Below are 18,316 nucleotides of genomic sequence, written 5' to 3'. Positions count from 1 at the left end.
TACACCATTCTGTTGTGGCGTGTTGGCACAAGTGTACTGATGACGTATTCGGCATTCCCTTAGGTATTGAGAGAACTCGTTTGATCTATATTCTTCTCCGTTGTCTGTGCGCAAGCAACATATCTTCTTTCCCACTTCTCCTTCAGCGGAGTCTCTGAACTCTTTAAACTTTGAGAAAGTATCAGATTTTTCTTTCATAAAGAAAACCCACACATACCTGGAGAAGTCATCAATGAATGTTACCATGTACCGCATACCGCTAATTGATTGTTGCTTAACAGGTCCGAACACATCAAAGTGAACGAACTCCAACGGTTCTTTTGCTTTAAACTTCGACTCGTCATATGGTAATTGGTGTGCTTTACCATACTGGCATCCCGCACAGACCGTGTCTGTTCTCACGTCTAGTTGAGGAAGCCCCTTAAGCATCGACTTTTTCACCATCACACTTAGCTTGGAATAGCTAACGTGACCTAACCGCATGTGCCATAGATCAGATGTCTCATTTTTCCTTGTCCTGTCTACATATGCAGACTCTGCTGACATCACGTAAATTGATTCCAAACGTCGTCCCTTCATTGTTGGTGTTTCTGAGATTTTGACGTCACGATAAACCTTCACGTCTTGGGGACCAAATAAGACATAATGGCCTGATGATGTTAGTTGAGCCATAGATAGCAAATTTTTCTTTATTCCTGGGACATGGTAAACATCTTGGAGTTGCACCTGGTTAGTATTATATCGAGGCGTAACTATTGTCTTACCGATGTGAGTTATCGGTAACCTTGAGTTGTCAGCTGTCACCACCACACGACCTCCATTATACTCAGACAGGTTTTGCAACTTTTGTTTGTCACCCGTCATATGATTTGAGCAGCCAGAATCTACGATCCAATCATTCTTGTAGTCAATCCGTTCTGGTGTTATTACCGTGAGAGCTAATTCTTCTTCCTCCGTAGCAAATAACGCTTCAGCATCCCAACCATCTTCACTATTCACCTTCGAACAAGAAGTAGCAATATTACTTTCAACAGGCTTTTTCTTGGTCTAACAGTCTTTTGCCATGTGACCCATCTTCCCGCAGTTATAACACTTGCCATCGAACTTTCTACTATTACCGCTATTCTTGGATGCTCCCCCTGAATGAGGGCCTCCCTTTCCTTGGTAATTTTTCACCTTGTCACCATCCTTTTTAGATTCACTGCCAGTATACCGCTGAAAAGTGCCTCTGCTTTTGCTGGTGTAGAGCGCTTCCTCTTCACCCTTCAGCGAGACTCCTCCCATTTGCTTGGCTATGGCTTTTTGACCTGCAAGTAAATTTTCGAACTCAACAAGCGATGGCTGTGTCGGCCATCCCTGTACAGCGGTAACAAACCCTCGATATTCGGGTCTCAAACCATGGATAATTATTCTTTTTATCCTGGCTTCCCCAATAGCAGCTGTTGGATCTAATTCTGAAATTTCACGACATATCGACTTCACCTTGTGAAAGTATTGGGCAACCGCAATGTCGCGTTGCGCCATTGATAGAAGTTCATTCTCGAGAAGTTGTAATTTTGTATCGTTCCTCTTCGAAAAGAGTGTAACAAAAGTGTCCCATGTTTCCTTTGGTGTTTTAGCATCCCGAATGTGCTCCAATATTTCTTCTTCAATTGTGGTCTTTAAAGCAAACATTGCTTTGCCTGCTTTAATTTTCCACTTTCGCAATATTCCATTGGCATCTTCTGTCGCCGGTTGTGTAACTTCACCACCACCGACAACCTCCCAAAGGTCTTGACCTTGTAAGTATGACTCCATACATGTTGCCCACGTGTTGTAGTTTTTATTGTTGAGCTTCTTGATCCCTCCAACTACTTGAAGATCACCCATCTTAACGGAAAGGCTTTGACTACACCGAACAAGCTTGAGTAACAAATGTGCAGAGTACTAAATTACTCTAAACACAAAGAAGCTCCACAAGGTTTGTAATAACTCCGACAATAACTCAAGAAATATTTTCTGATGTGGAAGATCAGTTAAAAACTGCATCCACAAAGCATACTCAGAATTTCAAGAGATCTTAAAAACGTGGCTCTGATACCAATTGTTGAATCAAAATAGAGTAAAAACTCTAATTGATCGAGAAGAAGAAAAAACTCTTTAGAATAATCTCACAAAATTGCAAAAGGGAAGAACTCTTAAGAAAGCTTTCAAATGCTTATAATTAAGCTTTGATTGTTGGATGATAAAACTCAAATACAAGTAGGGTATTTATAGGTTACAAGAAACAATCTAAACCACTCTTTAAAATAAGCACTAAATAATCTAAACCATTGAAATTAAAACATGAGAAAAATACTTAATTTTCACCAAACTAAATTGATGTAAGCAATGACATCAAAACTAAATTGATGTAAACAATGACATCAAATTAATTTAGGTGTGAACTTATTTAGGCTAATATTGAATTTTCAACAAGAGAAAGGTACAAGTTGACTGAACTTTGTCCTCTGTCAATTGCTCGTTCCAACAGCTCCCCTTTCTGGAGATCTCTTACAACGGTTTGGTCTTCTTACCGTCATAACATTGCATGGTCAGTTGGTAACGATAACTCGACCAAGTTCTAGACTAACACTTAGATTGGAATTGGCATCTCCTTAGTGAACAGATTGATAACTCATCCCTTCCGTACATTAAAGCCATTTGTCCACGGTATGCTTCTATGGGCTCGGATAGTTGTTATTGGAACGATAACTCTAAGCGGGAATTCTCTGTTAAGAATGCTTATCATCACATAGCTTATCCTCACAGGAAACCAGCTAATGATAGTTGGACTTTGATTTGGAAATTAAATGTTTTAAAAAATATTCGATGCTTTCCCTGGTTATCTTTTTATGATAAACTCTTAACGAATCATAATCGCCTTAAGAGATCTCTTGCCTCTAACTCCTTGTGCTTTCTCTTTGGCGATCATGATGAAACTCTCCTATATATTTTCGAGATTGTCCTAATTCTCGCAGGTTATGTCTTTCTCTCTCAAGAAATCATTTGCATGAAAACTTTTTTTTATCTCTTTCCAGGATTGGATTCATGGTATTTCATCACATGGACTTCGTCCTATAAGTGATGGCCTCTGGAATCAATTGTTCACCTCCTTGATTTGGCACATTTGGAAACGCAGAAACACTCACATATTCATGGGACACACTATGGAGATCCCCACTTTTCTCCATATTTTTGCTCAGTGAGTAAGACTCTAAAAACCTCCTGCCTCAAAGACAATTTAAGAACTATGCGACCATGATGGACAATATTAAGTGGAAGCCACCCCCTACGGGCCGTAATTTGAGTTTTATCTTCATTGAATATTGTTCTCCTCAAACTCAAATTGCTTTCTTTTTCCACAGTTGGTTTTGTCTTAATACAGATGCAATTGTTTCTCGAGTCTTTTGCGTTAGCTCGAATGAAGTTTTACGCGATCATGAAGGTTCACATCTCTCTTTCTACAAAAACGTTGGCCTTACTACAGTTCTTCAAGCAGAGCTGTAGGGCATCTTTGAAGGATTAAAGCTTGCGAGCTCTCAAGACTTCAAGAATATTATTGTCCAGTCAGATAATATTGATGTTATAAAGTTGTTCTCCCCACCATTCCCGTATAGCCCTTTTCCACTGGTTCTCTCCATTGCTCTCCTTTATGAGAATGATTAGAGCATTGAATTTTCTCATATACCTCGCGAGGCCAACATGTTAGCAGAAAGACTGTCTAAGTTTGCCCCTCTCTCCAATTTAGTTGTCTATGATTCAGTTTCTCTTCCTGTTGAATTTTACGACCTTCTTGACCGAGATTGTAATGGCTCTCCATACGTTCATGTAAGGAGTGTGTAATGATTCGGCTTTAGCCTCCCTTATATTCTAAAAAAATGAATTGAACGGTGAGTTGTACTTGACACAAATAAGTTGAAGATTTTTATAACTTGCTAGAATGGAACCATTGAGGACGTGTTTGAAATCATATCGTTCTAATGTAAAACACCACCACCAACAACAAGAGCAACCTCAAAGATAATTGTCAACATAGACAGTAACGATGTTGCTGCTGGCAAACAAAATGGGAACACCTCGAAGGTTCAACAATTGGCTGGTAATCGAAGAAATGAATATATTAACCACAATGCACAATGTTCTTAAGTTATGACAGCCAAAAGCTCACATATCCCAACACTGAACACGAAGCTATTGTTCTTGTATCCCCACATCATTTGAGAATAAGATGGTAATGGTTCCTACGTTTTATAAAAAAGACAACGACTTGATGGGAATCAATATCTTTACGCTTGGGGCAATGAAGCAGCTTGTTAGGATACATTAACTAAAAGCAAATTGAAGCGAAAATCCAGAACAAACAGCACATCATGTAAAACAAGATTAGAAGAAAACCAAACTGTGCCTGCAAAGCAATGTCTTTGGAAACTGAATTGAGAAGTCAAGAATTGACCAAATTGTTGGCTCTTATCCAAGCGTTGAACTAATTTACCATGGACGAATCAGGAGATGGAATGGAACCATCAATGAAACCAAGTTTGTTTTTGGCAGAGAGGGCAAGCATCATCGATCTTTTCCAACTATGAAAGTTATCATTGGAAAGCAGCTGGCTCACCAATATCATACCAGGATTATCAGATTGATACAAATAATAGGGATTTGCCCCATTATCGAAACTATCATTTAAGGAATCAGCCATGATGAAGTGTAAAAAAAAATCAAACTTTTGATACCATATAACAAACAAGAAACTAGAAATGGAAGAATGCTTTCTTTCACTTGCATGCAAAAGAAGGTTACAAAGCTGTTTATATACAGTTATAATCTTAACTAACTAACCGTATTAAAAACATATTAAAGCAGTTAACTAATTACAGTTAATGTATCCTAATACAGCTCATGAGGTCCTAACCGAGACGCGTCTAATGTTGGTTGAAAACTATTTCCAAACCCCCTCTTATGCTTGGGCTAGCCCCTGGCCTCGGAGAATTTCTTGAAGGGCTCTCTCCGAGGTAAATCCCTACAATTATTAGTACTGATTTTGATGCTCTCGTTTTATTAACGTAACAGAAGAATGCTCAATTGTCAATTCTATTTGAGTTTATTTGAAGTTGTACTTTTGTATTAACGTTTTTCGTGTTATGGATTTCAATGAAACAATTAAATAGACCGACTCTTAAAATTTGATTAAAGAATAAATAAAAAATAATTATATTATTTTTAAAAAAAAATTAAGTTATTATTAATATTTAAATCAAGTTAGAATATAAACTAAACCTTATTTTTTAAGTAGAATATAATTTAGTTCAAGTTTGGGTTAGTTTTAATTAAGAATGAAAATATTTTGAGTTCAATATTTTTTTGAAACGAATTTTAACTTTTTTATTTCAAATTCGAGTTGAATTTGACAATTTTAAGATTGTGAACTTTCGAATTGAATCAAATTTAACTTTAAAGTTTTTAAATCAAATTATGTTCAATAATATTCAAGTTTAACTCAACTAGTAAACAACCCTAACTTAATTTGAAATCAAAATCCTTCTTATCATATGTCAAACTTTTGGCAAAAGTAACTCTCATAGAGTGAAAATGCATCACATTTGACGTTAATAAAGAACAAACACGACAATTGTCAAAAGTAATCCCTGCATATGAATCCTTGTTTCCAATTGAATAACTTTGTCCTCGTCATTCTTGAGGGTGAGATATACCAATTCCTCTTTGCGATCCCATCAGCTTTGTCACTGCAGAAAAAATGAAAAGAGAAAAAAAAACGTTTCGTAGAACAGTTGGCAGGTGACTTTTCTTAGAAAAAGATAATTAATTTGTCAAACTTCAAACATGAGCCACTAGTTATTACTTTCTAGTCAAAGTTTAAGTAAAAAATCAAAAGAGTGACACAAACCTCTTTAAATCAAAAGTATAAATATCAATACATGTGAAGATGAGTTATATTTTTTAAAGTCTGATAACGAACTTATAAATTTCGAAATATCAGTTTATCAGATAAATTAGACATCTATAAAAGACAAGAGATTAGTGAGCAGTCACAAACCCATCATTTTATGTCAAGAATGTAAAATTTTAACATAGAGATAACGAAAATAGATTTTTAATAGAAAATATAAAAAATATCTAAAATATTTATGAATTTTAGGAGAGCAACCGCTCTCCACCTAGGGATAGATATAGGTCGGGTCGGGTTGGATATTCGGTCCATCCGATCATACAAAAAAATTTAAATTCTCCGAACCAAAAAATATACTCATTCCACTTGACTCGAACTCGACCCGACCCGAAATAATATATTTATTAAAAGATTTTATTTTTATTTAATAAAAATAAGGATTTAATTGAAAGAAAATAATATACGGAGGGGTATTATTACAATTATCCCTAAATATATAAGGTAAAATTACAATTTTTGGGTCGGTTCGGGTCGGGTCATGCATTTTCATCCTAAACCCGAAACCCAATCCGAACATAACTTTAAAAACCCGACCCGACCCGACCCTCCGAACCTGATTTTTTTTTAATAAAAAATATGACTTGATTGAATTAGGTCGGAACCCGTCGGGTTCAGTCTCATGTTTATTCCTATCCCCACCTACCTTCATGGTCTATCTCTGATAGTGAATCGTCTCAAAAATTTTCAGAATAGTAAGCAAAAATTAACTTTCTTAAACATATTAACTTTGATGTATAAGTACTCCTAGGGAAAACATTATGGAAACGGCCCCAAAAGAGCTTATGCGTTTCCAAATGCTATGGATTAGGGTTTAGCAATAAACCTGAGAATATTAATAAATCGATTCGAATTTAATTCAATTTAACTTTTTTATTTTATGATTTATTCATAATTTGATTTGAATATATGGTTTCAAAATTCGTTTTGATTTCAATTCTTGTACGAAACCACTTTGTTGCGAATTAAATCGAATTAAAAAAAGAAAAAAACTGAAATAAATAATCTTTTAAAACTAAATGTATTTACATTCGATTGAAGGTTGAAGTTTATTTTTTTATGTTAAGTTCAAACAGTCAAAAAAACTGTAAAACCAAATCAAATTAAAAATTTTGATTTCATTTCCAGAAGAAAAAAACTATATAATACAATTCAATTCATTTTCTATTAAAAAAAACTATATAATACAGTCCCCTCCAAAGCCCCGAGTATTCATTTTGTAACCATAACATACTCTATGGAAATAAGTATTCGTTATTATTGTAAAATGTGCCAAATATATTGACTCACCAATAATGTATTAGAAGTAGACAAACCATGTGTGATGGATTCAAACTTTTCTCCATGTAAAAGGCCAACATAATGAGCTTCATTACCACCCCACCAAAATTCCCTTTTCATTCTTTTTGTTTTCTCAACTCACGCTTCTTTCATAGATATAGTTTTATCATTACATGCGGAGCCTTTCTTTTGGAATTTCGGTTTTTTATCAGTATATTCGTGAAAAACCCGAAATTACGATTAAAAAAACGTAAATCAGAAGCTCTGCTAGGCTAAATTGCGAGAATCCCAGTTGAGAAGACTTGGCTTGTACTATTATATGGAGAGGTGTTATGTATGGCTCATAAAAAGTCTCGTTGTGTGGTTACGAATTATGTGGGTTGGGGGTGCGGGGGCGCAGCCCCCGCGGTACGGTACAGGGTTAATTTTGTAATTATGTACCAGGGTTTTCTATTATAAATAGAGATGTAACCTAGACCTAAAATATCATTGAATAAAACTTCTAGCGCCGCCTAGGCACCGAGGACGTAAGCACATTGCCGAACCTCGTAAAATTCTCGTGTTCTTTTGTTTTCTTTACCCGTTTTCGTCAACAATTGGTATCAGATGTCAGGAGCAAAATACGAAGTCGCGAAAATCGATGGTCAGGGTAACTTCGGATTATGGCAAACGAGGGTGAAGGATCTATTGGCGCAGCAAGGGATCTTGAAGGCTTTGCGACCTACAAAGCCGGCGTCGATGGATGAGGAAGATTGGGAAGAATTGCAGCAGCGAGTGGCAGGAACCATACGATTATGCTTGGCGGACGAGGTCATGTATCACGTCATGCATCTATCGTCTCCAGACGAAATTTGGAGGAAGTTGGAAAGTCAGTTTATGTCCAAATCCTTAACGACAAAACTATATCTGAAGCAGCGGCTGTATGGGCTGAAGATGCAGGACGATCACGATTTGGCGCAACACGTGAATGTCTTCAATCAAATCGTTTCTGATCTGGCTCGGCTTGATGTGAAAATTGAGGATGAAGACAGAGCGATGATTCTGTTGTGTTCGTTGCCTCCCTCTTACGAACACATGGTGACTACTCTTACATATGGGAAAGAGACTATCAATGTTGAGGAGATTACTGCAGCCTTGTTGGCTCACAACCAGCGGAAGCAGAATGCAGGGGAAAACTCTCAAGCCGATAGCTTATATGTCAAGGGTAATCGAGATCGTGGACGGAAGCCAGAGAAGGCAGGGTCCGGGAAGCGGAATTCCAGATCCAAATCCAGGGATAAGAAGACGATTCACTGTTACAAGTGCAAGGAGGCGGGACATATGAAGCGAGACTGTCCGAAGTTGAAAAAGCAGACTGATGAGAAGCGTGATGGCTCATCCAAGTCTGTGAACGTGGTCGAGGATGATAATTCTGATTGCAGTGAGGGTGATATGCTTTCTATTTCAACGACACAATTGACGGATGCTTGGATTCTTGATTCTGGATGTTCTTATCACATCACGCCAAATAGGGAATGGTTTTCGACATACAGGCCGGTTAATTCTGGTTCGGTTTATTTGGGTGATGATCGATGTTGCAATATTGTTGGTATTGGTGATGTCAGAATTAAGATGCACGATGGCTCCGTTCGGACGTTGAGTGGTGTTCGACATATCCCAGACTTGAAGAAGAATTTGATTTCCTTGGGCACTTTGCACAAGAATGGTTTTATCCCTAAGGCTGACGAGGATAGGGAAACCATTCGGATTGTTAAAGGAGCATTGACTGTGATGAAAGGCAAGATGACTGCAGGGAATATCTACAGATTGTTAGGGAGTACCGTTGCAGGTGGAGTTCACTCTGTTGAGTCCTGTGATGATACGACAAAATTGTGGCATATGCGCCTTGCTCATCTTAGTGAACGTGGTATGGCAGAATTACACAAGAGAAACTTGTTGCATGGTGTCAAAAGCTGTAAGCTCGATTTTTGCAAGTATTGTGTTCTTGGTAAACAGACTAAAGTCCGTTTCAAGACTGCGAAGCACACAACTCAATGGATTCTTGATTATGTGCATTCTGATGTATGGGGGCCTTCCACGACATCGTCTTTGGGTGGATCTAGGTACTATGTTACTTTTATTGATGATTTTTCACGGAAAGTTTGGGTGTATTTTTTGAAACAGAAATCTGAAGTTTTTGAGAAGTTCAAGCTGTGGAAAGCTGAGGTAGAAAACCAAACAGGATGAAAAATCAAGTGTTTGCGGTCTGACAATGGTACGGAGTACACAGATTCACAGTTCCTACAATTCTGTAAGGAGCATGGGATTCAGAGGCATTTTACAGTGTGCAAGACACCACAACAGAATGGTGTTGTGGAACGAATGAACAGGTCGTTGAATGAAAGAGCCAGATGTTTGCGGTTGAATGCGGGGCTTCCCAAACACTTCTGGGCTGAGGCTGTTAACATGGCGTGTTACCTTATCAACAGATCGCCAAGGGCATCGCTGGCTGGGAAAGTTGCAGAAGAGGTATGGACTGGTCATGATGTTAGTTTTGATAACTTACGGATTTTCGGTTGTCCTGCTTATATGCATGTACCTGCTGATGAGAGATCCAAACTTGATGCAAAATCGAAGGAGTGCATTTTTCTGGGTTACAAGAAAGGTGTCAAAAGATTCATGTTCTGGGATCCAGTTGCGAAGAAAGTTGTGATTAGTAGAGATGTCGTTTTTGATGAACAGTCCATGTTGCAGCAGAAGCAAGACACGACAGTGGTGGATTTCGAGCAGTTTCCAGTTGAGAAACCAGAAACTTCTCAACCAACTTCTGGTGGTTCCACTACGGATGATTTGCAGGATTATAGTCTCGCCAGAGACAGGGTGAGACGGACGAATATAAAGCCTCCGAATAGATTGGGTTTTGAAGACTTGGTATCTTTTGCACTTATTGTTAGCAGTGATGATCCGGTTACTTTTCATGATGCCGTTACTAGTCAGGAAAACGACAAGTGGATGGCAGCCATGGTTGAGGAGATGGAGTCTTTGAATCACAATCGCACATGGGAGTTAGTTCCCCTTCCTGAGGGTAAGAAGCCGATTGGTTGCAAATGGGTGTATAAGAAGAAACCAGTAGTAACAGAAAAAGAGGGGGAGAAGTTCAAGGCTCGTTTGGTAGCGAAGGGTTTTTCACAGCAGAAAGGAGTTGATTATGATGAAATCTTTTCTCCTGTGGTCAGGCACACTTCAATCCGAGCAGTACTTGCATTGGTGGCTAGTTGGGATTTGCATTTAGAGCAGATGGATGTTAAAACTGCTTTTTTGCATGGTGATTTAGAGGAGCAGATCTACATGCGGCAACCTGAAGGTTTAACTCAACCTGGAAACGAGCATTTAGTTTGCAGATTGAAGAAATATTTGTACGAGTTGAAACAGTCTCCGAGACAGTGGTATAAATGGTTTGACTCCTATATGATCAAGATTGGCTACAACCGATGTGAGTATGATTGTTGTGTCTATGTTAAGAGTCTTGATGATGGTTCTTTTATTTTTCTATTACTGTATGTTGATGATATGTTGATTGCTGCGAAGAACATGGATGATGTTATCGGTTTGAAAACTTTATTGAGTCAGGAATTTGATATGAAAGATTTAGGTGCTGCAAAGAAAATTCTTGGAATGGAAATTTGCAGGGACAGAGACTCAAGGAAACTGCGGCTATCTCAACGGGGTTATGTTGAGAAAATGCTAGAAAGGTTTGCGATGAGCAGCGCAAAACCAGTTAGCACTCCATTGGCGAATCACTTTAAGCTCTCATCAGAACAGTGCCCCAAGACAGATAAGGAAGTTGAAGATATGGCAAAGGTTCCGTATTCTAATGCTGTTGGCTGCTTGATGTATGCGATGGTATGTACTCGTCCTGATTTAGCTCATGCTGTTAGTCAAGTTTGTAAGTACATGTCTAAACCTGGTAAGTAACATTGGGAAGCAGTCAAGTGGATCTTTCGGTACTTAAAGGGTACTGTGGGACATGGAATTGTTTTTGGGAGTCAGCGGGATAATCCTTTGGTTGTAGGATATGTGGATTCAGACTATGCAGGTGACTTGGATAATAGAAGATCTACGACAGGGTATGTCTTTACTCTTGGTGGAGGGCCTATTTGTTGGAAGTCTACTGTTCAACTATTGTGGCTCTATCTACAACTGAAGCTGAGTACATGGCAGCGGCTGAAGCTGCAAAAGAAGCTTTATGGCTTACTGGTTTAGTGAAGGAGTTGGGTGTTCAACAAGGTGGAGTTCAGTTGCTTTGTGATAATCAAAGTGCTATTAACTTGGCTAAGAATCAGGTGTATCATGATAGAACTAAACATATTGATGTAAGGTTCCACAAGATCAGAGAGTTGGTTGCATCTGGAGAGGTTTTGTTTCAGAAGGTACATACTGATGAGAATGCCGCTGATATATTCACCAAGCCAGTTACGACAGACAAGTTCAAGCATTGCTTGGACTTGTTGAATGTTTTGAGTTGTTAAAGAAGCAAGGTAACCCAACCCACATTGAAGTTTCCAAGGGGAAGGATATTCGCCAAGGTGGAAATTTGTTATGTATGGCTCATAAAAAGTCTCGTTGTGGGGTTACGAATTATGTGGGTTGGGGGTGCGGGGGCGTAGCCCCCGCGGTACGGTACAGGGTTAATTTTGTAATTATGTACCAGGGTTTTCTATTATAAATAGAGATGTAACCTAGACCTAAAATATCATTGAATAAAACTTCTAGCGCCGCCTAGGCACCGAGGACGTAAGCACATTGCCGAACCTCGTAAAATTCTCGTGTTCTTTTGTTTTCTTTACCCGTTCAACAAGAGGTTTGAAATTTTGCAGATCTTGAAGCTTTTGATCTGCCATATTCTTTCCTCTCATCCATCATTATTTGCCTCGACCTACACTCTTCACTGCAAAACCCTGTTTCCCCTCTGAAACAAACGAACAAGTTATTCTATTTAAGGAAAATTCGAACTCAAAGGAAAAATCTATTAGGAAGGGTGAAAGGGTTGTTTTTTTTTACCTATACATGTATATGTCTTTGCCATGCAGCTTTTTCCGGCAAAAATGACAAGAGGCGAGAAAATCTGAAGTTGGGTAAACGACGTCGTCTTTAGCCAGTATTGCTTCTGGGTTTTCTTTTACATAATGGATTGATTTCCCACGCGGACGGCTTATCACATGCGTATAATCCTCCTTCAAATCATCGGTTCTTCCCTTGAACCTATCAAAACCCTTCCCGAAATCAGCGACGATCGCATTCGATATGATCAAATTTGAGCAGCAAATCGCACGGTTGCGACAATCAGTGAAGGTAGTCTTCTCGAGTGTAGCGACGATCCCTAATCCGATCCCATCGACGTCGTATCTCTTGGAAGTTTTGGGGAATGAGCTCTTGAAATCTAAAGGGCTTTTGGGGTTGAAAATTCTGGGTTTGTTACCAGAAACCAATAATTCGAACAATTTCCCGATTATGGGATGAGATTTCTTCCCTAACTTAACTAGGGATTGATGTTTTTGTTGCGGAAGACGGCTATCAGATAAAGTAAAATCGCAATTGATAATTTGAGAAAATAAAAATCAAGATAAAAGAGACAAAAAATTTACGTGAAAAAAACTCTAAATAATATAAGGGTAAAAACCACAAGCAACGGTAGAAGAATTTCACTATAAGAAAATATAAATTACAAATTCTCTCGATCTACCAAGGAGAAAACAATGATAATTCTCTCTTGATAAAAAAAGAGAAAACAACTCTCAAGAAACTCTCTAAATTCTCTAGTATTGGGAGAAAGCTAGAATGATTTGGGATGATTTTGAAGCTAAATGTATTGGGAGAAAACAACTCTCAAGAAACTCTCTAAATTCTCAAGGTCATATGATATGCTGCTCCCGAATCAATGAGTCATATATCTGTAAATCTTTTTCTACTTTCCAGGGTGGTTAACGCTTCACAGTATAGAGCATCTTCATCATCTGAAGTGTTTGTGGTATTGCCTTGTGGATTGGAGTTTTTATTTAGACCCCAACAATCATTTTTCAAGTGACCATTCTTTCCACAGTTGTAACACTTTAAATTCTTCTTGCTTCTCGACTTTGATCTACCATGTTTGTGACTGTTGCTTTGGCCACGTTCTGTTGATCTCCTTCTCATCATTGTCAACGCTTCTGCTTGTTGCATATTTACTTGTCTATCTTCATTGTTCTTGCGTCGATTTTGTTCTTTTAGAACAACAGCTGCAGCGTCATCGAAGACTAGACCGGTGACATTACTGTTTGTCAAGTTGATGATGAGTTGATCATATGAATCAGGTAGACTTTGAAGTAGAAGTTCAACACGGTTTTGTTCTCCTATTATACATCTTAAGGATGTAAGCTGAGAAAATAACGTGTTCAGTGTGTTTAAGTGCTCCGTCACTGAAGTAGATTCTGGCATACGGAGAGTGTAAAATTTCCTCCTAAGAAAAAATTTATTGTGCAACGATGTGACCTCGTACAATTTGGTGAGATGATCTCATATCTCCTTAGTTGTCTTCTTCTCCTCAATGCTTGACAATACTTCATCTACTAATGCTAGATGAAAGTTTGTCATAGCATTCCCGTCCATTTCGATCCATTTGTTGTCATCTGTGAAATCTACCGGTCTTTCACTGATAGCTGCTAGACAACCGTCTTTCCTCATGCTAGCCTTCATCTTCAATTTCCACAATGAGAAATTTCTCCCATTGAATTTTTCAATATCAAATTTCGTTTCCATAGCTTCTATTATGGATAGTTCCCACTATTTCACTATCGTGAATAGTTCTCTGAAACCTTCAAAGAATGAGTAATATCTTCTTACTTTCTTATGTTGGATGATCCACCTTTTGGTGGCAACCACAAAGACAATAAGCAGATATTACACACTCAAATCTAGCTCGGATACCAATTGTTGCGGAAGACGGCTATCGGATAAAGCAAAATTGAGAAAATAAAAATGAAGATAAAAGAGACACAAAATTTATGTGGAAAACCCCTAAATAATATAAGGTAAAAACCACGGACAACGGTAGAAGAATTTCACTATGAGAAAATAGGAATTACAACTTCTCTCGATCTACCAAGAAGAAAACAATGATAATTATCTCTTGATAAAAAATGAGAAAACTCTCAAGAAACTCTCTAAATTCTCTAGTATTGAGAGAAAGCTAGAATGATTTGGGATGGTTTTTATGCTAAATGAGTTAGCGTATTTATAGTCGAAGCTTAGGGGCTATTCTTATGAATACCCTAAAATACAATGACTAAAATTGAGATTTTACCATTATAAAAAAATCAACAAAATCAAACTTGCAATTTCGGTGCCTACAATTGTTGAAAAATTTAATAATTTTTTTTAACCATGCACCGAAAGTGCATTGATTTTCAATAGTTTTGTTGAGAGGGGAGGAATTGAAGAGAAAGTGGGAGCTGCTTTTAATGTCATTAAACCATCGTCTCCAGCAAAGCCTATGGTGAAGAGGAAGAGATTTATGGCGATGGTGGAGTTGGTGGTAGACTTAGCATATGGTTTGGTTTTTCATATTATTATGAATGATGATTCATATTTTAGTACTATAAAAAGAAGACTAATATCTTAATAGTATGACTAATATCTTAATTGTATCTGTAATAATAATTTTTTTAATAATTAAATTTAAAATAATTATGATTTTATTTTTTGGAAATTTGGATTTTTTAATGTCAGTTGATTTGGTTTGAAAAAAATGATTTTTAAATCTGTCATCGATCTTTGGGTGAGATAGGTTGAATATCTAAAATTATCTTTTAAAATAATTTTTAAGAAAATTATTTTAAAGACAAATATTGGTCTGCGTAATACCAAAATTTTATTTTTAATGATTCAAGAGTCGATTACGCGTGGGGAATGGTTAACGTCTCCACAACGCCCAAAATTATTACCTCTTAATTATACGTTGTCTAAATTGTGGAACTTATATATTCAAATCCAAAATTCAAATTATGATCCTTTTATTTCTTTGAGTGAAAATATTGAATTTCTTTGCAAAATATTTGACTTGATAAAAATGATTTAATTCACTCGATTTTTTTAAAAAAGATGTCCCCTTACTACGTGAATTAACGGAAATTAAAATCAAATCATATTAGACGTAATTTTATTAACACACGAACATGAATAGATGATGAAGGCAACAATAATAGAGGATATTAAAGTTGAAGAATGAAATGTAAATAATATAGAAATTAAATAAATGTTTACAAACAAATTATTTATCTTAATTAAATTAAAATTGACGGGATATTTTTTCACTCGTGCGTTTTAAGGAATCGAACTCCATATATTTTGGAGGTTTTTTCAAGGACAGCTCTTCGTTCGAGATATTTATCATAAAATAAATATAATTTGATTTTTATTAAAATGAGCTGACATCCCCACGTCATCTTGCCAAGAACCCATTCACCCTCCGGGTTTCACACCTATTCACATTCATGCCCGCTCTTCAGCCCTGCAAGAAGCCCGACCTCAAGTATTCTTTATTAATAAAAATCAACAGCATATGGATATTCGTTCCCGATCAATTATCCACATGTACTAGGAACGGGACCAAGAGAGTTTGGTACTGAGAACTTAACCCCGAATTTAAATGAGCTAGCAGAGAAATAGAAGGTCAATGATGAACTATGTCAACAGTTCAAGAATTTAGAGGAGAGAGTAAAATCAGTAGAGGTGATTGAGTCGTTCTACGAGATCGACATTAAGGAATTGAACCTGGTCCCCGACTTGGTTCTCCCACTGAAGTTTAAAGTTTTAGACTTCAAAAAGTATGATGGGACCACCTGTCTTTCATCCAATATTATGATGTTTTGCAGAAGAATATATGGTTACATTGATAATTAGAAACTCCTGACACATTTCTTCTAGAATAGTCTATCTGGATCAGCAGCTAAGTGGTAAAACTACCTGACCAGGTCACATATCAAGTCATGGAGAAATCTATAGAAGGCATTCTTAGAGCAATATCGTCATGTAAATGACTTGGTCCCTGATAGATGGACCCTCCAAAACATGGAGAAGAAACATAATGAGACATCTATTAATACACTCAGAGATGGCATGATATGGCTACTCAGGCTCAACCACCACTACTGGAGAAAGAAGCTATTGTAATCTTTATGAACAAGTTGACGGGTTGTATCTAGGATATATGTTGGGAAATGTTACCAATAATTTTTTGACCTCATCATCTCCAGTATGCTTATCTAAAATGCAATAAAGAGTGGCAGAATTGAAGGAGGGGGCGAGTCTAGCTCCAAGAAGCCCGTTTTCAAGAAAAAAGATAGTGAAGTAAACAATACAAGTATATATAACAAGAATACTATGAAGGGTGTCACAATCACTTAACATAGAGTTGAAATGACCTATATGAATGCCAACATGAATTAGATCAGAGGACCAAGAAGAGAAACCAAAAAGATGTCTTTTACACCCTTACCTGTGTCATACTTGGACATATATGCTTCATTTCTAAGCGCAAATATGGTTCAACCTTACCACATGACCCCTCTCCAGCCCCTGTATCCTCGTTGTATGATGCCAATACACACTGCGACTACCATGCTAGCATCGCTGGGCATCCTATTGAGAATTGCTTAGCTTTAAAAAAGGTGGTACAAAACTTGATCAATACTGGAAACTTAGAATTCAACTCACCAGTTGCGTCAATTTACCCATTGCCAAATCATTGAGGTCAATGAGTGAACATGATCGAGGAAAATGAGAATAAGAGAGTAAAGAAAGATGTCTTAGAAATCCAACCCCCTTTGAGTTGGGGTATTCAAGCAGTTGTTTAAAGCTGCTCTAATCAGACTAGTTTCTCAACCAAAGCTTGGTGAATATGGAATCTATTGTACGTATCATCAAGAAGAAGAACATGAAGTTTAGTGTTACCCCAGATTCATGGAATTAATTCATAGAATGATGGACAATAAGGATATATAATTATTTGACAAAGAGAAATAAAGAAAAGAAGTCATCGTCTGTACATTAAAAAAACTCTAAACCAACGCATGGCATAAACAAGCCAGTAATCATAATCGTAAAGCCAAAAGAAACGAATCTAATATCTGTGACCCCAAAGATCTTGATCGCATCCCCTTCATCATTCTCATTCAAGGATTTTCAAAAGGTTCCCTAGAATTACACTACTAATATGTCGATACCATAAGAGTCATGATCAGTCGAAAGATTGAAAGTAGCAGCAGAGGGGAAACCAATAACTGAAGTAGTGAATGAGGTTGGCCACTTCACAAAATGTGTGAGATGTTACTCTCCTGAAACCTTGAAAGAAGTCGAGAAGATAAGAGTGAAAACAAAGGCAATACTGGTGCCAAAAATATTTAATGCTGAACCACCACCAGTAAACAATGAGCCAATGATTAAGGCTCAGCAACAAGAATTCTTAAAATTTTTAAAGCACAATGTCGTCGAGCAATTACATAAACAACAAGCAAGGATCTCAAAATTAGACCTATTAATGAACTTAGAAGTACACCAAAACGTCTTACTAAAAGTGATAAACCAAACATTTATCCCAGAGGATATATCCATAAATAAACTAGATCGAATAGTGGGGCATATAGTTGCTGAAAACTATATCACATTTATTAATGGCGAGATCCCTAAAGGTGGAATGGGATTTGTGAAGGCTGTAAACATCAACACTCATTGTCATGGCCAAGTCTTGTCACGGGTTCTAATTGACAATGGTTCTAAACTAAATGTCATGCTAATGACATTCTATAGAGTTTACTTGTAGACACTTCATACATTAAGGCCTATCAAAATGTTGTCAGAGCTTTCGATAGAACCTAAAGGAATGTGATAGAAAAAATCGAGGGAGGTCGTGGATCCACTCTGCAGGAGCAATCCCTTCGTCTTTGCACCAAAAATTAAAGTTTTTCATTAATGGACAATTAATCTGTCTCGGGGCCGAAGAGGACATAATTGCCTCTCTAACCACTAATGCTCCAT

General features: G+C 37.4%; 1 long non-coding RNA gene across 1 annotated transcript; it reads left to right on the top strand.

Moving 5' to 3' along the window:
• The first annotated feature begins 7,510 nt into the window (after positions 1–7,510).
• LOC120144815 lies at positions 7,511–12,233 on the top strand. Its single transcript, XR_005518065.1, has 2 exons — positions 7,511–7,594; positions 12,108–12,233. It is a non-coding gene; the product is annotated as an uncharacterized LOC120144815 (long non-coding RNA).
• The last annotated feature ends 6,083 nt before the right edge of the window (positions 12,234–18,316 follow it).

Source organism: Hibiscus syriacus, unplaced genomic scaffold (assembly GCF_006381635.1).
Source record: "Hibiscus syriacus cultivar Baekdansim isolate YM2019G1 unplaced genomic scaffold, ASM638163v2 tig00110890_pilon, whole genome shotgun sequence".
NCBI lineage: Eukaryota > Viridiplantae > Streptophyta > Magnoliopsida > Malvales > Malvaceae > Hibiscus > Hibiscus syriacus.
The sequence above is the reverse complement of the archived record's forward strand: the minus strand, read 5'-3'. Positions and strand labels throughout refer to the sequence as shown.